Below are 23,291 nucleotides of genomic sequence, written 5' to 3'. Positions count from 1 at the left end.
CCATGGAAAGTCTCTCTCACTCTCTTTGTAATTCCAGAGGCTTTTAAAGGAATTTATCCAAAGCCCTAATACATTTCACTATCACGCACTGCTTTGATAAGGAGTGCACTGTGTAGGTCTTCGCCACAAAACCTAGCAGGCTCAGTTTGTGCCAGCACCTCCACCAGCAAAACGGGTTGCATACTCAGTTTTAAACTCAGTGTAATCTTGTTACTAGCAAAGTCTTTCACACAGACAGGCCTGCCTTGTGACAATAGTCAGCACTTTCCTTTCACAGTGTCCACCTTAACAGATAAATCTTCTGATTTTAAATATCTTAAAATATGCATTCTAATAGCAAAAATAGGGCAGTGGTCCAAGTCTTCTTTAGTCAACGAAATGAGGCTGTTTTGAAAGATGAATTTGGAGCTATGACCTTGAATTGCTCTTTATGCTCAGAGGAGAAATCATGACTCTCATTAGTTTTGTATTGTATTGCCATATACATCTATATAAAGGTAATATAATACTATATATATATATAATTCACAAAGGCATCCCAAATACTTGAGTTATTTCCACGTTCCTATATTCCAAATCCAGACTTTCAGTGCTCTTCATGTACAGCCCACAACAGTCCACATCATAATCTGCCTTTTTCCATTAGTCATCTAAAAATCTCAGTTTACATGTATAAAAGCAATTACAGACTGCCACTTGTGCCTTGTTCTTGAAGGAAAACCTGCAGTGGCCACAAGCAATACTTTACCTGATATTTAGGTGGTCTCAGGCCAAGAGGATATGAGAAAAGGTGACAGAAGAACACCCCGCTTGTATATAAGCAGTGTTTTTCTTGAACTGCAGGTAAGAAAGAATGGAAATTCAGTCTTACTACCAGCAGCCCAGGCCAAACACAAGTCAAGAAAGACTGAAGAAAGTATTTTGGCCAAAAGAGCCTAACAACAGGAGAACATTGCTGACTTTGTATGACTATTTTCTTTTCCAGTAGGAAGCTTGGGAAAAGTAAAGACACGATCTGAACATCTCCTGTGTTCCAGTTTTCTCTGTTTGCTCTGCTCTGCTCTCTGCATCTCCTGGGATTCTTATCCACAGAAAGCTTCATGGGTGTTTATTTTTTGTACCAACAGCAGCTTTACCACTGATGGAGGACTCATCCAGTGTGTTGACATCATCATCTTGACATCATCACCTACTACATCCTGAATCATCCTGGTCCTCAGTGGGGATTTCCTTGGATTGATAAAGCTAGTGCTTGGATGAGATAATAAATTAGATTCTAGCTGAAGCTTCTGATCAAGTTTTGGATAAGCATCAGAACAGGCTTTGTTACCACTGCTTTCAAATTCAAAGAGGTGAAAGCAAAAAAAGACACTATTGTTATTGGATGGGGCTTTGAGCAACCTGGTCTAGAGGCAGGTGTCCCTGCCTATGGCAGGGGCTTGGAACTAAATGATCTTAAAGGTCCCTTCCAACCCAAACTATTCTATGATTTATATCTAAGTTGAGTTCCCCCTACAAGGGTCAAGGCATACAAAGACCTCTGGAAACAGGGTACACTTTAAAATCTTACAAGACTGTATCTGCTCTAATCGAGATTAGAAATACTCTCTGATTTCCTTGTAAGGAGTGTGGTTTATACAGTTTCAGGTTATCAAGTCCCATCTGTGCACACCTCACAATCCTGGCAAGAAACACTCTGAGTTTCCCAGAAACTGACATTTGTAGCTTTCAGCAAAGAGCCAAACAGGAAGATAAAAATGTGCAAAGTGTGTTTCCTACGTTCCCCATTTCTTTCAACCATCAAAACTTCTGTTAAAAAAAAATGTGGAAATAGTGCAGACTTATGGATCTTCAGTCTTTCATTTACCTCTCCTTTTGAAATTAGCCATAATTAGCACACTGCCAGCACCCCAAGGTGCAGACCTTGTTGCTTTAAATCTCCTACAGTCATATTGCTCTGGGAAAGGGCAGGAACCATAAAAAACTTTAGCTGGGAGGCAGCTTTTATACTCACTTTCAGGCCTCTAGTAAGTTGTCCCACCAAATGTAATGAGACCTCCTGCTTAGCTGAGGCTCTTATTTCCAAAGCTTGTGCCTGCAGCACTCCTATATTTTATAAGCCATACTAACACAACTCTTGCACCAGAAGTTTGGGCCAGTGGCACACTGGCTAATAATGGAATATATTTGTTAATACTAATAGACATTTGTAAAACTACCACACGCCTTTAGACTACAAGTCAAAGCACAGGATGCTTGCAAGGGTTGTGAAATGTATGATGTAAAACTTGGGATGTTTTGGTTACAACATATCTCATTTATTTTTACTGTCATCACCCTCCCTGGTATATAATACCTGCTGCATGCGGAGTGAAATATTGCAGATGTTTTCAAAATAATACTGAGCTGGTGGAGAAACCAAAAGGTCTCTTGTGGGTAAGGTCTGGTTATTTTCAATTCAAAACAACTAGGCAACGAAGTTTCTGTGTGCTTGTATTTTAAAAGGCCTGGATTCCTCCACGCTGACTCATACTCGTTGTGCCCACCCAAAAACTTACCTCTGAGAACTTGGAGAGAGACTCCAGCCATTTTAATACCCTCAGGATTCAAGAATGAAGAGTAAAAAGATAAAACTAGTTACAACTATTCATTAGTTTTTGGTACTTTATATAATTTGTGCGATGGCTTCAGGGGTCTAATTGAATCACTTTTCCCACCTTGTCTTAATTTTAATTATGCAGCAATCATTTTTACCAACCTGTGCAAAGGAGCCATATGAAAATGTGACATATGACAATATACATTTACGTAAGCTCTAGGACTATGCTGACCTACAGGCAATTAGCTACTGCCTCCAGCACTCAAACGACCAATTAAAGAGTTAACAAAATGCCCTCCAAATCACCTACATGTTCAGGTTTTTGGACTGACATGAACGTTATACTTCAACTGATATAATTTTTGACTGACTGATTTACTGAGTCTGCATCGGCTAAAATTCTAGAGCCATGCCTGTAAAACTGAGGAATCAGATTTTATGAGGTGCTTTCATTTCATTAAAGACTATCCCACCTTAGCCCTTTCCCTAACAAGACAATCTTGCAGCAGTCATTACCAGATGTGATCCCAGCTTGTCATTAGGAAAAAAATGGCTTGCTAGGTCAATGAGGACTGCACTAAGTTCATCTCAAGGATGTAAGACATCCCTCTGAATGGCCACCAGCCAAGAGCAGCCACAAAGGACTGCTTTTTTCAAGACACGAGTCCCCAAGCTTTACAGGTAGCCATTTTCAGAAATCCAGAGAGATTAAATCAGTAGTCACAAATGGACACCTTTACATCTGTTCAAGATTTACAGGGTACTGGTGGCATTTCACTACAGGCAGCAGATCATTAACTGTCAGAAGCGCACAACAGAAGTGACCCTAAGACAGGTAATTTCAAAGAAAATTGTATTCAAATGTGATCTTGCATGTGAATAAGAGAAACCTAGGACACTGCTAATTATACCAACCGAGGGAGAAGTGAAGGGTGCTAATCTGTCCAGGAAATCCTGAGTTCCAGTCCTGCCTCCAGCAATAATTCAAGCTGTGGTTTTGTAATCTCCTTTCCTCCCTTCCTCATCTGGCAGTGGGGTACAACAATAACCCCCGACATATATTACACATGGTACAATGAAGACTGACATTCTTAAAGTGTTTTGAAAATGAATGAATGATCTGGGTGACCGGGTGTTCTAGTATAATTTAGGAAAATTCTGCTTTCTACAAGCAACGTAGTTTCATGGTGGTATCTTACAGGTATAGGTTGATTTGTGAGCCTACCATCTCCTTCACACAAGAAAAGCGTGACTCTTCAATGAAAAACACCAACCTGAAAAGCTGTTGCATACCTAAGACATGTAAGCAGGTTCTCAGTTAAGCTGACTCTGCTTCTAAAACTGATTGATATCATCAGTTGTACGGTCTTAATATTTGGCAGAAACTTGAACAGAAAGAGAAAAGTATTAGCTTTCCTTTCTCTGACTATAAAAACACAAATTCCGTACAGATTTACACGTTTGAAGCCCTGCTTGGAGTTCAGCCTGGTTTTGCACTTAGGAATTTGAAAGCATACCTCAAAACATCCCAATCTTTTAGTTATCATCAGAAGCTAAAGATAAAGCTAAAGAATTCAGAATAGAACTCCTTTTCCACCTTCTGCACTTTCATTACTAAGACAAGGCCCATAGGGCATGTTGGCCAAACAAACAGCTTCACTACACACACACGGGATGAGGTAAAGCAAATGGCATCATAGAGATAAATGAAATAGACAGTCCAGTGACTTAGGGCTACTTGTCTTCTTGCCTACCGTGTGGGAAACCAATGTCTGGCAACAGCAACCTTAGCTCTCCTGTTTTCCAAGTCAGTGGCTGCAGGGACCATCATGGAGGTAACAGTCTTGGCTTTCTAGGGGTTGTGGAAATCAATATTGGCACCATAAAGAACACTTGATGACGAATTCAAAAATAGAGTGTTGTTTCATCTGTGGAGGAAAACAGGTAGGAATAAATGGCCAGGTAGGCCAAACAGTTAGATAGACAGACAGACAAACAGATAGATAGATAACACAAAAAAACCACAATGATTTATTTTCTTGTCTCTGTTTGCTGAACAATCCAGGCAGAGAGCATGAAACAGCAACTGTTGGACACCCAGGACTTCTCTGCTTTGAAAAATACAGAATCAAGCTTTAAAATGAGGAGCAAGGATTCCATAAGGTTGTTTATGTACAGCATACATGCAAATACATATGATTGTGTAGAAGTGTGTCTGTGTGTAATGTAGCATTAACGCCAATTCTTACAGCCTTAGGAAACGATATCTTAGAAAGAATGAGAGAAAGAAAGGAAAAGCAAGCTACATTTTTTTCTCCTTTTACAAATATGATGCAGTTTACAGAAGCATGGTCCTTTTTTAGGAATTCTAAATGCATCATTCAAATATTGTTTGAGTTGAATACATGATATACATATCATGAATACATATAATCACAGCACGGCCTTTTGTGGAAGTTCTGAAAATAGCATTGGAAAAAGCTGACCATGAGTTTCCATCTAAGGATTTGCATTTGGTTAACATGTGTGAAACAACTCCATTCATCTCACCCTCAGTGGGAACCATCCTGCAGCTCCTAATGGCCAAGCTGAAAACTCTGGCCTGAATGACAGTCATCATTTATTTTAGTCCAATGGCAAGGACAACATTTACAGCCACAAGATAAAAATGTGTATTGGGGAGCTCCAATCAGCTGAAAAGTCTCTATAGGTTATGCAGAATAATAGCTAATATATCACAAAGGGCAGTTGAAAGATCAAGAGCCTCATGGCATGTTAAGCTTTAAGTTATCTGCTGACTTCCCTAACCTTTTCCCACCACTTCTCCTTTGCCAGATAAAGTTAGGATTGCTCAGCTTTCCTTCTCTCCAACTCAGTTTCTCTCATCTCTCCCTCTGCAGAAGATGTGTGGGGGGAAGAATGGAAAGGGATAAATCAAAGGGGAAAAAAAATGCAATTAGGTAGATGAGCATAGCTTCAAAAACTTTGCAACTACTCCTCACTCAACTGGGTGCATGGGGCTGCAAGAAAGCACTGAACTGCAGGAGGAGAACAGAGGGGACACTGCTGTCCTCTGCAAAACCTGTGAGAGCCAGTGGGACTGGAGGATGTAGGGAGGGCAGCAGGGAGGACCGAGTGCTCTAAGTAGTATATTTCCTAGGAAACCTTTGACAGCAAATATCATATTAGTTCTGCCTCGTGGCCCAGCTCATGTGATGTCAGAACAATTTCTCACAACTCAGCTCAGAAGGTTAGTAAGACTTGGTGAGATGTTCAGTGGTTCTGGTCTGACATTCCAGCTGGGGATGAAACAAGCAATTGAGGGTGTTTGTATTATTTTGGTGCTGCTATGCACAGCTTATGTTTTCCTTCCCCTGATGCATACAAACTGGGCACACCAGAAGACATCCACGTATTATCTCAGAGGCCACAACTTTTTTGTCTTTTCTGCTGGCTTCACATCAGTGACTTCAGACTTTGACATCTAATTGTTTAAGAGAAAGGAGACTATAACTGAAAAATCTTCCTCTGATGACACACTTCATCTCACACTTAGTAAAATATAAAAATCTTTTTAATAGAATGTAATAGATTTAAACAAATTAAAAATAGCCCCACTAATTTCTTTTTAATCATAAGCTAACTTAGATGTGTGACCTCTTTATTTCCTTTTGCTGTTTCTCATCTTCAGTGATTTAAGCCCTCACATCTAGTTTTTCTTCTTTTTCTTCTTCCCAGGGAAATGAGAGGTGAACACAAGAACAAAGCAGCTCGACATACCTGAGAAACACCAGAATGGAAACAGGTGCAGCATTCCTCCTCACCTCATGTTGGATGCAGGAGGCTTGATGGATCAGCTGTTCCTTCAGGATTAGAGGGGCCAGGTCAGCTGTGTGTGAGTGCCTTTAAGAGCAGCATGGAACATGAAATTTGCTTATCAGCATGCTAATGTACTGAACTGAAGCTCATTTAAGCGAGATGGGGACAGCTGACTTTCCCCCACTCGGCCCAAGTCTGCCCTGACCATAGGATTTGTTTGTTCAGCAGGTGATGGATCTCAAAAGCAATGCATCACTGCAATTCTCATCAAACAGAACAAGTGTGATATCAAGATCCACTGACCACTGTGAAGATTGCTCTTCAGATTCGGAAGCAGGGTTTTACAGCGGTGATGCACAACAGCGAGGCTCCATCTGACATCAGTGGAGGTGAAGGCAAACCTGATATTCTCACAGTTTCCACTGACAGCATTGCACAGGTGCCTTATCCAGGCTCAAGGGTAGGAGCACATCTCCATGGATTTGAATAAATAAGTACATAATAATTATAATAATAGTGGGCTTTCCAGTGACATGAAAAGCATTTCTCTACTCTAGCTGTAAAGTCAGGTACTCTCATCTTTCCTAGCTGACAGAAACATCCTGCTTTTCCCAAACAAGCTTTAGAAGACCAGCCTACCTACCTCCTCATACGTGCAGTGTACATATGTCACATTTCTGAGACACATAAATGTTGTATATTGCTGACTATAGGGATGAAAGGGCTGAACGCACCCACACAACACTGCAGCATCTCTGGAGCAGTCAAAGGGAGAAGGCTTTTCTTACATCAAAGCTGTCAGGTAAAGTTGTTTTCTCTATACAAGCATCCTTTTTTAAAAGTTAATTATATCCCAGAGCAGTAAACAGATCTTTTAACACTCATGGCGATTGCTTCTCATACATTAAGGACCTGAATGAATGAAGATTTAAACCCTGTTAATGTATAAATAGCCATATCACGTTTACATGGGACACTAGAGTAAATATGCCATCTTTTCTCTGAAGTTTTACAATAAGAATTAATTCCTCACCCACAGGAGATTCAGATTAAGCCTCTATCAGTGTGTTTTAAGCACCCTTCCCCTGCTAAATGCCTGAGATGGAACTGTCAGAGCCACATGGGTACGCATAGACACAGAGCCTGTGCCACCAGCTGAGCAGGTCCCTATCTACAGCCAGCCTGGGTTGCCAGACCCTTCCTTCTACCTTCCACTGCTATCTCCCTACAAGGGATCACTGCTCTTGTTTGGGAAAAGCTTCAGGTTTTTCTAACTTCAAGACAGCAAACCTGGTGGTGCTGCTGCCTGGAGGGACCTTTCCATCGCTGTGGTCTCTTCAGTGTCACTGCACCCCCACTGAAACCATCTCCATCATTATCTACTGCTGAAAATAGACTCGGACCTAAATAATATCTGAGTGTCTTATAGGTAAATGATTTGGAAAGAAATATCTGTTCTTATCACAAGGAAAGATCTATAACTCAGTCTTTCATCACTAGGAGGAAATATACTGCAACTTACACCAATATATTATGTGTTCTTATTTTCCTCTGTATGTGTATTTATCTCTCTGTCTCACTCTTTATCAATCCAGCCACCCATGCTCACCCAAGCACACAGCCCATGTGGCCCGAGCCAGTCCTCTGGTCAGTGAGAGAGTCTCTGTTAGCTCCTGACCCACAGCCCATATGAATCAGAAGAACACAGTTTTCTTTCTCTAACCTACATTTTCCTTGCCCACTGCTGAAATCCCACTCTCTAATGTCATGTCATTTTGATGGCCATCACAATGAGACACTGAGTAGTTAAAATCTGCATGGTATCAGTCTCAGTACCATAAATTTCTACAGGAGGGGCCCAAGTCAGGGCTGGAGCTGAGATTTTTCCCAAGCCCATACAAGTCTCAGCCTGGAATTTTAGGTCAAGAATATTTTGAATTCCAAGTTGTAAAAGGAACCAGCTCATTCACCCATCTTCCTCTGTGCTCTAAGCTGAGAGCCCCTTCCAGCCCTTGCCTCAGTGGTTTCAAATCTGATTCACAGATACATTTACAACACCCAGTCCTCAATGGTAGTTAGCTCTATCGCTGTGTGTTTCCTCCATAGCACACTGCACTTCTTTCCCAAAGCAACTGATATCCCTCTCGTATATGGACACACGCCCAGCGAAACCCAAATGTCTGGGATTTGCAGTAAGATCAAATTTCAGCATTGATAGTGATTCATTCACTCATTCATTCATGGAAAAAAAAAAAGATATAGGACTCCATCTAGCCCAAGTATGAAAGCTATTTTTCTTCAACAGAGAGTAGCATACTGCAGCCAGCAACTGGCTGCCCTGTCTGGGCCATGGGTCCTTCGTAGAAGATTCCCCTATTACATCAGCTCACACATCAGCTTGCAAGAAGGCTTCCAAGTGGGATAGCATATGATTTTTCGTTTGGCACTGCAATACTACTGCTAATAAAAAGAGTATTTTCTATTAGAGCCTGGAAAAAAGTCTGCCAAAAGATGGGGTTTCGTATAAAAATAGCTGTATGTCCACATCAGTTAGTTTCACTTGAAAAGCTTTTAAAAAATTAAATGTATTTTTTGATAGCTTTACTCTGCACTGCCCAGGCACATTAAACCACAGTAAACTACATCCTTATGGTTGTCATAACGTTTTGCTCTGTGTTGCTTGCAACGGGAATAATCTATTAAGATACACAAAGTGCAAAATGCTGCCTTATGTCTGGAGTTCCTGCTGTGTGCTGTAAACACCCGGTGCCATTCCTGCTGCAGCAGTGCAGGAGTGGAGGGCCCGGGCCAGTGACTCTGGACAGGCTTGGCCGCAGCCGCCAAGGCTATGGGGACCTGCCTTTCTCCCACTGCACTTCCCCTCCTCCTCCCCTACCCCAGCCTGTCATCAATCTTACTAAAATGACAGCAGACAGATGTTAGCCTTTGCAAAGATCAAATGAAATCTATGGCTTTAGGGCTGTTCACCAAGGAGCAGAGTAGTCTACACCAGACAGGGGCACCACCAGTCACCCCCGCTGCATCAACCCGCCTCGAATCAGTTTGGCAGCCATCACAGCCATCTCTCCACAGGCAGCCGTGGTCTGGAAATAGATTTTGACAAACTTTAACGTTTTATCCTCTCCATAGAGTTTGTTTGTTTGTTTGCTTTTTTTATTTTTTATTTTTTTTCCTTTTTTTTTTTTTTTTAATCGCAAGATCTCTCATTCTAAACTCTTGGGGGTGAGTTTTACATGCCGCTGTGTTGAGGCTGACTGGGGGCTGTGCCTGCAGCTGTGTGGACAAGCAGCTCAGTAACAGGAGTGGGGGTTAATTCTGGTTTAGTTCACTTGGCCCTTACAAGTTCAGTAACCTGAATGCTGCTATCAAAGGGAGGGAAAAAAAAAAAAAAGATGACTCCATGGCATAAATATGCTGTATGTGCCCTTGTCTCATGCAATTTCTTTACATCGATGTGCAGGAATATTTATCCCCAGTAGAAATGTTTAACTAATCTGGTAAATGTCAGGCCATATGGTGTACATTGTACGGATTTCATCAGGTCTTTTTAACTCTTTGTGAAAATCTCCCTCTCTTCCCATTCTCGGTGCTTCCCCGTCCCCATCCCCCCACCTTTATTTTTTCTGTCCCAACATTAGAGGCATTGCAAAGGCGATGTTTATAGTTTGTAATAACAAGCAATAGTAGCCAGAGGTGCAACTCACAAGGCACCTTCACGCTGGGCAAAGAGATGCTGAAGGCAATTTCTATCAGCAGTGACCTGGGAAGATCACCGGTACTTGTTTTATAACAAACTGCCCACCCCACCAATGTACAAAACTCCCAGGGGCTGGCTCATCTCTTATCACTTCCTTTGAATAATCAGCTCTTCACAACAAATAAACTGCAGCTCTCTGGCACTTTCAACTAAAGGAAATGTTTCTGTACTGTAACTATCTAGTCTATCTCCTAGAAAGATAGAGTGTAACTTACAATAAGCAATATCAACAAAGAATAAACCGTTATGCTTGTGCCAATCCTTATTCATGGCTTTATAACAAGACATATCTGTTTTCTTCCTATAAATCTTGACTCTATTTTTAGTTTGCAAATAATAACTCCAGTCTTTGGCTGCCTGCCACTTCAGTGAAAAACTGGAATAGCCACAGTGCAAGACTATAATATTAAAAATAAATAAATAGATTAAAAATGGGAGGCGTGGGGGGACTTCTTGTTGAACTTTGTGTGTCCCCTATCAAGAGACACTGTTCAAGACCAGTGGTAAGTGACATAAATGTGCAGAGCATGTCAGAGGAAATGGGAGCAGGCTGGAAATCTGGCTGTACTTTTGTACCCATTCCAGAATTGCTGACCTAAAACAAATTGTGATAGCCCATCTCTGACAGAGCTTGCACCCAACGAGCTGCCAACAAGTGTGGCCATCTCTGCTGGGCACCGCTGCCACCTTGTCACCTTTCAGGCCACGGGAGCTGCTCCTACTGATGGACACAACTTCTGAGTGCAAAGGATCATAAAGTTTTTCTTCCTATGGAACAGCATTGGAATAAAACATGAAACTTCTGTGGGAGAAAATATCACCTTCCGCCGTGGCCTCCAGACATTTCAGAGCAGAGGAAGGCTGGGGGGGGGAGCTGCAGGTCAAGGAAAGGATAAGATCTGGGTGGCTGGGAACAGGGGGGGGGGGAGGGGGGGAAGAAAGAGGAATGCAGTAAAGGAAGTAGAGAAGGAAAAGCAGGGAAATTACAGCATCCAGATAAATTTAGCTCTGAATCCAAACTTCAGGGAGAGGGGAGGATTTTCCTGCCCCAAACCCCTGAACTTTCAGAGATTCTCTCATGCTGTGAGTGATTTACCTGCAAGGAGAACTGGGAGGGGGAGGGTGGAGGTGGGGGGGAATTAAAAAAAAAAGGGAGAAAATTGAAATAAACAATTCTCTGCTGTTTAAACAATCTTTCCATCCTGCTCTCCCGGGGTCAAATGTTCAGGCACAAGGACACAAACCAAAAAAAAACCAAAGAAAGAAAGAAAGGAAAATCACTTTTAAAAGGGGATCTTTACACAAATGTATTGAAAGGGTGCCTTTACACAAATGCATCGGCCCTGTTTTTGTCCATATACCAACAGTGCATCAACTGTTAACACAAAGTGCATTCTCCAGGTATCTGCAGCTCGCGAAATCCGAAACATTTGTTGGTAAATTGTAGTTATCATTTCATCGTTATTAAGGACACTGGCAAGTAACAAAGCAGCAAATACGTAGCTAACTGAGCTTTGCTATATGGAAGCATTCTGGGGAAAACAAACTAAAAACAAACAAACAAAAAAACAGAGAGATTCAAGGCTAAGTAGTAAATACACTGAAAAAAAGAAGAGGAAGACTCAGATTAATAATTAACCAGAAGCACCAGTCCAAGACTTTTGCAGTGAAAGCTCTGAAATTAATGTATCTATTAGCCATGCATACTAAAATAAAAACAACCTCACACTAATGTGTCTCTAATAACAGCATTATGTGGCTGTATAGACAGCTCACATCTGATCAGTCTCTAGATATTCAGGAAGCTGTTGACAAAGACTTTGGCATTAGCCTGTGTGATTTTGTGTTCCTCCCTTTAATTGAACCAGTAAGACCTGCACTCCTGCACTCCTGACCTCTACTCAGAAGGCTAATTTGGTATTAGGGTAGTCTAAAACTAAGAAATAGCAAGTGCATATTTAAAGCACAAAACATTTTGATAGCAATAGAAGATAAAGACCAGTTTCAGAACTAGGATCTTTTCAGCCCCAAAACCGCTCCATTCTTAAAGGGGTCTTTGAAAGGACTTTGCTGGGACAATGCAGGATCTTAGTTGTCAGAAAACATTAATTCACTCAGCTTTGTCTTTAGGCTGAATGTTTCAGGGCTTGTAATAAAGAGAAACCCATGACTCTGAGTCCTTGGTGTCTTTACCGTCAGCCACTAGGACACTCAGAAATCTCTTAGGAAAACTTACATAAGAGCATCAGACGCGTCATTTCAGATAAATGATTCTTTGTGGATCTTATATTATTCTGGGATCGTATTGAAGGTTGCAATCCATGAGCTCCATGTAATAGCCAGGGAGTGGATGAGAGAGGCTCCTAACCAGGAGGAGAACACCCCAGGTGATCTAGGAGTAGATCTAGATAGAAAAGAACACGTTTTGGTTACAGCTGTAAATATTAGACCAATACAGTAGAAAAATTCTGCTGCATGACTGTGCCAAAAGACAGAGGAATGCCAAAGGCCCACATTAAAAACAGGACAGAGTGGGGAGTAGGTTGGGTGTCCTTTTTAATATGTGTAGATTTACTCCTTAGGCACGGTAATAAACAAACAGTGAGGCTGTCTGAGGGGCTGACTGCAACCAAGGCTCCCATGTCTGGTACTGCTTGTGCTCCTGCCTCTCCCTAAGGGTCTGCAGGATGCCTTGGTGTGCTGCACCTTTAGCCTCACCAGGCCACATGTGAGCCAACCTGGACATAAAAGAAAGCCTAGAGAAGTTGATACAGAGCTCTCTTCTTGGGTTTCCCTTTCCCTGTGCACTCCCATAGGTCTCCAGCATATAATTTCTCATGCAGGGCCTGGAGGTGCAGAGGTGCCCTTTTCCCTGGGAGAAAGAGGCAGGAAAGAGCTTCTGTGCAGAATTAGGAAAGGATGATAAGGAGGAGCTGGAGACCAGTTAACTTAACTACGCCGTCTTTTTGCAGCGCAAGATACAGAAAACTCATATTCAAACTCTGAATATCATTTCTCCCTCAGCTGCAACGTTCAAACAGGGCTGATCGTGATGTCCTATCCAAGGACATCCACGAAGTCAGAAGGAACACTTCAGGCAGTGCAGCTGCAGGTAAAAGATCCAACAGTCAATGCTGCAACGTGGATTTAAAGGCTGTTCCCTCTATTTACACATGTAGATATTGTAATGCTGCTATGCAAACAGTCCTCTGTGGACTTTTGCTTGTGGATTTTATTATAACACGTTCCTGACTATGAATGGCACCTTTTCTCTGCAATATCTGCCGTGGTGCCCTTTGTGTTTTATTTTCAGATTCTCTCCTGGTTTTGTTACTTTTCTCGCTGGAACAATTTAAAAAGTAGGAAATTAACTTTCTCTTTCTGGTGATACACGTGGCACATGAGCTGCCGTTGAGTTGTATTCCCTGAACTTTGCAGCCACTGGAAGCAAAAACAGCGTGTCAGCCTGCTCCTGCCTCTGCAAGAGAATTCAAGGTCAAGCTGACCAGTGAACTCCCGTATTTAAGCAGAGTAAGTCAGTGCTCCTCTGTGGCACTGATGCCGCCTCTAGGAAAGACATTAACCCTGTGCTGGGCCTCCAGACAGTGCAGGCTGTGTCACGGCTCTTAAAGCAGCTCTCTGCTGCTGTCAATAAGAGCAGGACATACTGCATATGTCTACCAGGCCTAAACAAGTGTCCCTTCTCTGATGTACGCCGTGCACAGGAGGCCCTCAAGGGGTTAATACATGCCATTCCGGAGTTCAGAGAAGGGACAGGGTGAGCCGAACAGCGGGAATTTCAGGATGTTAATAGCCTCTTCTCTTCCGATTGGCCCAGAACGAATGCAGGGTACAGTAAATTGTCCTTGTCAGCTCAGCTCACATGATGATATGCTTTATTTCTAGACATGCCTTGAATCTGTCCCTTGAATTTATGTTCAGAAAATAAACACTTCCAGACGGCAATAAAGCATTCAGTTGTAGCTGGCTGTTGCACAGTCTCAAGCCAACCGCAGCCGTTTGCTTTAGAGTTTCTGGAGCTCACAAAGCTCCAGCCCTGTGTCATGCCTCCTTCAGCTCCTACTCACATTAATGAGTGCCCCTGCACTGCCTTGGACTGAAGGGGCATCTCAACTTACTCAGGAAAGCTCCAGAGACTTCCACTTGATTTCCTCACAGACACTATCCTCGCAGATTATGCCAGGTCTGCTCATGCACGCTCTCTGTCTTTCACAGCAGGCCGTACTGGAGAAAAGAAAAAGAATTAAATGGCAGCAAGCTGAAAAATAAAGATATCAATTATTCAGGATATGATTTTCCTACCATAAAAGAACAAAAACAAACCCAACAACCAGTGGCAGGCTGATTCACTGGCTAAGAAAGTTGCATGCAATCTTCTCCAGGTGTTGCTGATAAATGCCCAAATAGAGCTGCAGTGTTTGTTTGCAACCAGTAATTTTTATGGCTATCCTCTCTCTCCACCTCAGCTCCCCTCAATAACAACAGTTTATATCTGTATAGTTACAGTATAGGGGAGTTTGGCAAAAATCAATGGTAAATGCGCATAGGAGACAACAAAAGAGCAATACAAATAGAAAAGGCCTCATTACAACTTTAGTTTATTAGAACCGTGTGGATATTGAAATGTTTTCCAATCCAAAGGCCCTAGAAGAAGAAATACTGAATCAAATCTTCTGCACTGCAGGTTAAACAGCCAGCACCTATATATAGCAGGCAGCACCCAAATACATAGCACCTAGAGGACTCCTAAAGAGCTCTGTGCATAGGCAGTTTTCATTTTATTGTCCTCTGCCATTGCTGAGATCTCACTTAGAGCAGCATTGCCCCAGGTGCAGTAATCTGGTAAACCTCTCAGTGGTTGGATAAACCACTCTCAATGGCTGGGTAAACCTTCTCCAGCCTTAGCAGCAGCCCATAGTGAAGCTGTAGCAGCTTACGGCTTCACATCAGGAGATGCCCCCTTTGCTCCTCAGATGTCCTTGGGGCTGGACTGTGCCACAGGGACTGGTACCATGACTTCCCTCATCAGACAGGGTTCTTCAAGAGGTGGCTGCATTTCCTTTGGCACAGGTCAGCTGCAGGACAAGAGGGACTGTCTTTGCTCTGTGAACCCACACAGAGACAAAAGCAGCTTTTCTTTAGTCTGACATGTTCGACAGTGAAATATTTTAATGAGAAGTCCCAAGCATGGCAGGGGTGCTGTTCTATTCTGGGTGATAAACTCATAAGGAAATAAAGAGGCAAGCTCCAGATCTCAGCTGAAGCTGGAGTAAGTTCCCATGCATTGATCTGGGGACAACAGCTGTATGTTGCAGCACCCAGCTGGCCAAAGAAGGGGCTGACTGCAGAGATGGTCTTCTCCCACCTCAGGCAGTGAACTGGAGGCCAGCAGCAGAGCTGACATGGGAGCCAGCCAGCAGAGCCGATGTGAGGGCTGGCAGAGAGCTGATGTGGGGCCAGCACAGATTCTCCTGGCAGGGACAACTTGCTGGGCCCATGTCTAACCAAGGGGAAACTTCTGATGAGGTTCCCTTTACCCTCCAGCACCACGCCAGACACCTCCTAGGCAGCATAGATGAGTTCTCACTGATGGCTCAGCAAGAGTGTTCAAAAGCTTTTAGAATTTCACAGGAAGCTAAAGGGCAATTATACTTAGCACTCTCGACCCCTCCTTTCCTTTTCTCTGGCTATCTTGCTTTCTTCTGTTTCTCATTTGCTCTCGTTCGCATCCTTCCTTTCCTTCTCTCTTCCCTTGGTCCCATTCAGGGACTCCAAAGGAATAATTCAGCACAGTACTGGCAGAGATAAGTTAAAACAATGAGCAGATTTGCAATTAGGGAGAGCCATAAGGATGGGGAATTGTGCCTGTTCTACACTCATCTCTCGCTGGGCAACAGGGACTTTATCTCTGGGAGATACAGCCCCTTTCTTAGCTGCCACGGCCCCATCCTCATGCACCAACTGAAATTCCACATTTGCACCACAGTGCTGCAATATTTCAAACGTATCCCATTGGAAGAAAAAAGAACCAAAAAGCCAGAAGTTAAAAGCGTATGCTGTACTTTGGCCAGGGCTGATTATCAATGGCGTACATGCCTTTAAAATCCTTTGTTAATGAGGCATTCTTATTACCATAATCAAACACACTTAGAAACTTGTCATAGATAAGCAAAATTCTTTACATTCTTTGCTCTGCACTTTCTTTTGGCATCTCTTCCCCAACCCCCTCGGTGACTCCTGAGCTTCTGAAGGTTAGGGACAGGGAGTGCTGGAAACTGAAGTCCTCTGTTTACCCACACAAGCAAAGGAACAGTCAAAGCTTCCTCACCCTGCTGCAGAATGACCTGAAAAGCGACCTTGGAGACCACCATCCTGAGGGAAGAAGGGTCAGTGAGCCTCCATCAGGGTCTGCTCAGGGTATCGTCAGCGCAGAGCAACAGACAATGGCAAATTGTCCCAACTGTGCCAAATTATGTGTGAAGGTTTTGTAACGCAGGGATTAAATTAAGAACATCAAACTCTACACTGAAAGAATGTCATTTTATACTTGAATTTGACTTGTAGTGTTTTATTTAACGCATTTTAACAACCGTCACATCCCAAAACATCTCACCACTGGAAAATATTTGAATAAATGGGGCAATTTGCTGAGAGGGCCATACAAATTTAGCATGAAAGACTCTTGCTTTTCATTTGTTCATACAGAACATGGACTCAGGCAGCCACAAAGGCAACAACCCCATTCACTGAGAAACCACTCCATGCTTCTTCCTGTGCTTACTGAGTACCTGTCTAAATGGCAGAAAAACCTGACACATCTGCAAGCAGCCTAATAAGAACCGAGTGAGGGGACCTTGCATGTGACTACATTTCAGCATCCTCTGCTTCTTAAACCAAGGCAGAATCATTTCATCTGAAACTAAAAGATACCATGGGATGTTCTATAAATCCGACTCCTCGTTTCATAAATATACATCTTAATTTGGTTTGGTTTGGTTCCTACGTATGAAAAAAAAAAAAAATAGCTCTGTTTTATTTTAGACTTTAGCATGAAGATTTTCATTTGGGATTTAAGAATACTTCTGAGAGGTGAATTTAAAAAAAGAGACCACCTGCAAGGGTAGGAAAAAAAAGATACAGAAGTATCTCATGGAAGGGCATGAGAAGTGCTCATTTTTACATACAAGCTTTTTTGCCTGGTACTCCTTAGTGGCTCCATCAGGGCTGTGGTAACCTATCAACCACATTCTTAGGATTCGGTTAACCCTTATTCCGCTGAGGCTTCAATGTATGAAACACATTTAGAAAGGTATTTACTGCCCTTTTTAAAGTGTCCCAGTGAGGACAAGACTCTACAGCCTTGGGCTCTGAGTCACCCACTCTGCTTTCACACCTGAACCTCCCTATGTGCTTTTGCTGTGATGATCTTACCAAGAGCTTTTCAACTGTCTTCCAAGCTGGTATGGAAGGGAAGGAAGATTTCTTCCCTGGGAACCAGAATTAAGGCTAAGTGGTATTTGTAGATTCCTAAAAGCCCATTGCCAATGAAAGCTTTCTATGAAACCATCCTTTTCAACCCTGAGGGCAGTGGGCAAACACTGAATATACTTCATACTACTTGTGAGAGTAATTCATATATTACTACCATCTTACATCTGGGAAACTGAGGCATGAAGACTGAATCATTTGCTTACGATCACATGAAGAACATGAAATAAGTCAGATCATGCTGCACTCAGAACCACTACAGCTCCCTTCCTTCAAAACCACACTGGCTTCTGTGCAGGAAAAACAAACTGACACCCAAACCAAAACAAAACCACAAAAACACAAGAGCAAATACAAACAAAATCTCTAACCAGTAAACACAGAGAAATTACGAAATAAAGAGCTGAGGAAAAATCATGCTCCTGGAAGTATGAAAATTTAATTACCCAACTCAGCAGAATGATCACAACAGAAGTCTATGTGTGTAAAGTAAATAGAATATATTAAGAAAGTAGGTTACTGCCCATGTGTGTGTAAATATATATATAATCTGTATTTACCAATAACATTCCAATCCCCCAACTAGCGGTACTCAGTTAAACTTACACACCAAATATGGGTATTCATCAGCACACTCCCTCCAGTGGATGAGTATCAATGAAGAACAGTCACTGAAAATATGTTACCTTAGGAAATGAAGCATCCACCAAGCAACGTGCTGCCATTAAAGCTCCAAGTACTTGCATTGTTCTCTGTGTTGATCTACTGCTGTAAGGCAATGAGATAATTTCATATGGGGGGGTCTTGATCCTGTTCTGAAGCTCTAATCCAAGGCCTAGGGATGTGCACAGCCATCACTGCATTTGCCACAGTATGGTTTCAGATAGGCTTCTGCATGCGCAGCCAGAATGCAGAGGGAAGACTGCATAGGTTGGGCCTCCCAACCCAACAGTGTACTTGGCTGCAGCACTCCCTGTAAAGTGTCAGCATTTGCCAGGAGTTGCCACACACAGGGATGGCCAGAGCACCTCCAAAATTACAGTAACGACTGTAATACCTCCAACAAGACAGTGTGGAACTGCAGGTTAATGGTATCTCTTAATGGCGATGGCTGTAATGGAGGTTAATGGGATCATCTTTTCTCTTCCTTAGGAGAATTGATGAATTCTTGCATTCATTGACATTATTTTTAGTAGCAAATGATGCAACAGTTTTGGTTCAGAGCTGGAGATGCTTTTAGCAGGAGGTTTGTTTGCAGCAAAGATCTGGAGCTGACCAAAGCCACCATGGCTGGGGTTCCCTATGCATGGTGAGAAGGGCTCCTTGTGCCCTGCTGCCAGCTCTGCCCAGCACACATGGGGCTTCTCATGGAGCTGGGCAGTGGCTGGGTGGGGGGGCTCATCTTCCCCCCAGCTCATCTCCCTCTCTCCCAGCTGAAGCCTGCAGTTCTGGTGAGCAAAGCCCGGGCTGTGCCAGCCACCCGCTGCTGGCCCCACTCCCACCTCCCAGCTGCTGACGTGGCCCGCAGCAGTGTGTGCTGGGTCAGGGCTCTCAGGGCCAAGTTCAAGGGCACAGGCTGGTACAGATGTATAAACACAGGAATGGTATGTAAGCAATAAAGACATAAAGGTTAGGATCAGGGATAGCAGTACAATAAACAGCTGTGATAACCCGGTTTGTTTATAGATAAAGAATTTACTGTAAAACCCACAACGTACAGGATACATATTTTAACACTTTAAGGGATGCACGTTTTTGGATCCCCTTTTATTTTTTCATTCCCTCTACTGAACCTGTACTTCCTAACATCCTTTTTCTTCTTCTTTAAGTCGAGCCTGGAAAACACACACTCCTTCCATCAGTTGAACATCTCTCCTTTCAAAAATCCCTCCAAATGAGACAGTGCCATTCCATAGCAGCTGAAAGCCACTGCACTCAAAACAGCCATGTTTCCAACACAAAACATTCCTTTCTGTCCCATTCTTCCTAATTTAGTTTTAATAAGAGTAAATAGAGTAAGTACAGTTTCATTGGAGCTTCACTAAATTTTGCATGGCATACCTTTTGCCAACTTTACTTTTAAAACTGTGTGTTTCAGAGCGTGGCCAAGCATTCTGCAAAATTACTGTGGTGCTTCTTAACTGTCCTGTGAGGCTCTCATCAGAAGCACAATATATTGTCCTGTAACTATTGATCCAAATGGCTACATTTCTACAGCAGAAAATGACTGTGTAGTGAAAGCAGTGCAAAGGTGCAGTAAAATGCCCTCAAGTATATAAAGACATAAAGATTAAAGTCACCCCACAGGTTCTCTTTAACTCCTCCAAATCCACTGTGTGATGTGTTCTTTGAGGATATATCAAAAACTTTGCACAAATGAATAGGACAGGTGACAGTGCTCATAAATGAGACTGCTCCTCACCATCAGGAGGCACAGGAAAAGTTTACTTTGCACTAAATACATGCAAAAGCTGTTGGTTAAATCCCCAGATGTCGAAAGAACATCTGAATATCTAGAAGGGAAAATAACACCCCAAAACTTGTCAGCCAGAACACGTATTCAGGATAAGAAATTGAGACTTCAATGCACAGGATGCCCCAGAGTGTTAATACCAACAATTTTCAGTTTGTTGGTTAGTCTGCAATAAAGTTTATAGGTGATCTTAAAGAAAAATACATGGGTGGACTCTGCCATAGATTCTTCCTTTTCTGCAGCACCGAAGCGCCTTTCCTAAATTATGGATCCCACTTTTAAGCAGCGTGGTTGTTGTTAGTGGCACATATGTTACATATGACTTTTAGACAGCACTCAACTGCAGGAAAAATGCATTTGCACTTGCACTGCTTTCATGTTAGTATTTGGGATACTTTTTGGCACCAGTCTTCTCCAGAACCTTTGACTTTCCCAAACAACACCAACCATGGGATATGCGCTGGAGGCACGGCACAGGGCCACAATCACACATGGACAGCACAACCAACTGCCAACAATGAGCAGTGCTCATCAGAACAGCAGCCTAAGCAGTAACTAATCACAGAATGATCCCAGGTTGGAAAGGACCTCAAGGATCACAAATCTCCAACCCTCCCGCCGCAGGCAGGGCCACCAACCTCCCCATTTAATCTAAGACCAGGCTGCCCAGGGCCCCATCCAGCCTGGCTTTGAACACCACCAGGGACTGAGCATTAACAACCTAAATCTTCTCTCCCTCAATGTAAAACCATTTACCCTTGTACTGCTATTATCTACCCTTTCAAAGAGTTGACTCCCCTCCTGTTTATAGGTTCCCTTCAGGTACTGAAAGGCTGCAATGAGATCATCTCATAGCCTTCATTTCTCCAGGCTGAACAAGCCCAGCTCCCTCAGCCTGTCTTCATAGGGGAGGTGCTCCAGCCCTCTAAATATCTCTGTGACACTCCTCTGGACCCACTCCAACAGCTCTGTCTTTCTTGTACTGAGGGCTCCAGACCTGCACACAGTACTTCAGATGGGGCCTCACAAGAGCAGAGTAGAGAGGGGCAATCACCTCCCTATCCCTGCTGGCCACCCCTCTGCTGATGGAACCCCATGTACCATTTGCTTTCCTAGCTACAAGAGCACACTGCTGGCTCACAGTCAGTTTTTCATCCACCAAGATGCCCAGGTTCTTCTCTGCAGAGCTGCTCTCAAGGATTGCTCCTCCCAGTCTGTATCTGTGCCTGGGATTCCTCTGGTCCAAGTGCAACACCCTGCATTTTGCTGTGCTGAACCTCATTAGATTCACCAGGGTCCACCTTTCAAGTCTTCAGAGGTTTCTCTGAGTGGAATCCCTTCCTTCCACTGTGTCAGCCACACCACTCAGCTTGGTGTCATCAGCAAACCTGCTGAGGGTGCACTCAATTCCACCATCCATGTCATTGATGAAGATGTTAAAGAGCACCAGTCCCAAAACAGACACCTGGGGGACACCGCTCATTACTAGCCTCCAGCTGGACCCAAAACCATTAATCACCACCCTCTGTCTGTGGCCTTTCAACGAAATCCTGATCCTGATCAAATCCACATCTCTCCAAACTGGATATAAGGATGTGGTGGGGAGCCATGTCAAAGGCCCTGCTCAAGTCCAGGTAAATGACATTGGTCACCTTCCCTTTGTCCACCAATGCTGTCATTCCATCACAATGATAACATAACAATAAAACATATCTTCCCATGTCTGTTCTGAAACAGATTCCTCTCTGTCCTGCTTCTGCTTTCATTGCAGTCAGCAGATTTAACTCACCACCAGTTGAGCCGATGGCCAAATTCTCCAGGATTATAAGGCAAATAGTAGGTCCTAAACAGATTGATCTTTCAAGAAGGAAACCTTCTGGTCTCTGGCTCCTGGCTGCTCCTGCACACAAATAAGATATTTTGTGTGTGTGTACTTCAGGAGGTCTGTCGCAGAAATAATCAGTTGACCAAAATGCCCTTATAAGTCAAATGATGGCCCTCTTCAGTTCTGGTCAGAAGAAAATGCACTGCTATCATACCTGGGGCCATTCCCCTTCACAATTATCCCACTTGGATTATTCCCCCAGGACTGTGACTGATTGACATGCTAAAGGAAAGGAGTGTATCTCATCCAGGAAACAAGAAGAGACTCCTAATTATTCTCTGCACCATGGTATCACCTGCAGGGTTTCAGCTGAAGTGGCCATGCTCAGTGCTGTATGTGGCAGGAGGATGGGACAGTGCCGGCCCAAATTGCTTCCTGCCTGTCTCACAAGTTAGGCAGAAAGAGGGAACACAAAGCAATAGCAAAGCAATTACCTTGACATCCCCAAGTGCTGGACATGCCATTGCCAAAAAAAATCTTGGAGGATGAAACCTGGCATGGGCATTGTGGGAGCCATGCAGTCAAAGCCTGATGTTGCTAGCCAAAACTATCACCTTAAAAGGACAGCATTTTTAGAGGACAAGGCTTTTAAGTGGAGTGTTACAGGAAGAAGAAGGGTAGAGGGAAAGGGCACGATGGCTGCAGCAGACTTGGAGCTGAGCTGGGGAGGTGGCACCTCACTTCCTTCCAAGCCGGGAGGAAACGGACCGACACAAAGCAAAACCATCTGTTGTACGTATGTCAAGGGGCAGAAACAAGAGCTCCTGATCCATCCAGCACTGCCATCAAGGATCAGAAGAACCTGCAAGGTTAACCACAACTCACTTCCAAGACCCCAGCCTGAATCAGCACTACTGATCTGCAGAGCAAACAGTTTGAAGTGAGGCAGCAAGCCCAAGCCCTCCCCACCTCGTCTCCCCACAGCCCAGCATCTCCGAAGTGAACTCGCTGGTACAGGAGACACTATCGGAGCCATGAGCTGGCCTTCAGACCACTGGGTTTGCATTTAGAAAGAATGAAGAACCATGCTGCAAGATGGATGGGTAGAAACGGATCAATACCAGCGCTGGTCTGCTCAGACAAATAGCGTGCTGAGGGCTTGCACACGTGTCAGGGGGCTGGAGAATGTTTCCCTTTTGAAAGTGGTGGTCCCAGCTATTCCCTGATGATTGACTGCAGAATTCTGATTTGCAGGATTCCTCACCCAGCCAATCAAACCAGGAGGGAA

General features: G+C 43.4%; 1 long non-coding RNA gene across 1 annotated transcript; it reads right to left on the bottom strand.

Moving 5' to 3' along the window:
* Positions 1-6,261: 6,261 nt before the first annotated feature.
* On the bottom strand, positions 6,262-19,030 carry LOC116653201 (uncharacterized). Its single transcript, XR_004306694.2, has 4 exons — positions 18,392-19,030; positions 14,336-14,441; positions 12,433-12,600; positions 6,262-6,502 (listed from the first exon to the last, which is right to left on the bottom strand). It is a non-coding gene; the product is annotated as an uncharacterized LOC116653201 (long non-coding RNA).
* Positions 19,031-23,291: the final 4,261 nt, after the last annotated feature.

Source organism: Coturnix japonica, chromosome 3 (assembly GCF_054131305.1).
Source record: "Coturnix japonica strain WE chromosome 3, WE-NBRP24, whole genome shotgun sequence".
Lineage (NCBI taxonomy): Eukaryota > Metazoa > Chordata > Aves > Galliformes > Phasianidae > Coturnix > Coturnix japonica.
This window is presented reverse-complemented; position numbering and strand designations above follow the sequence as displayed.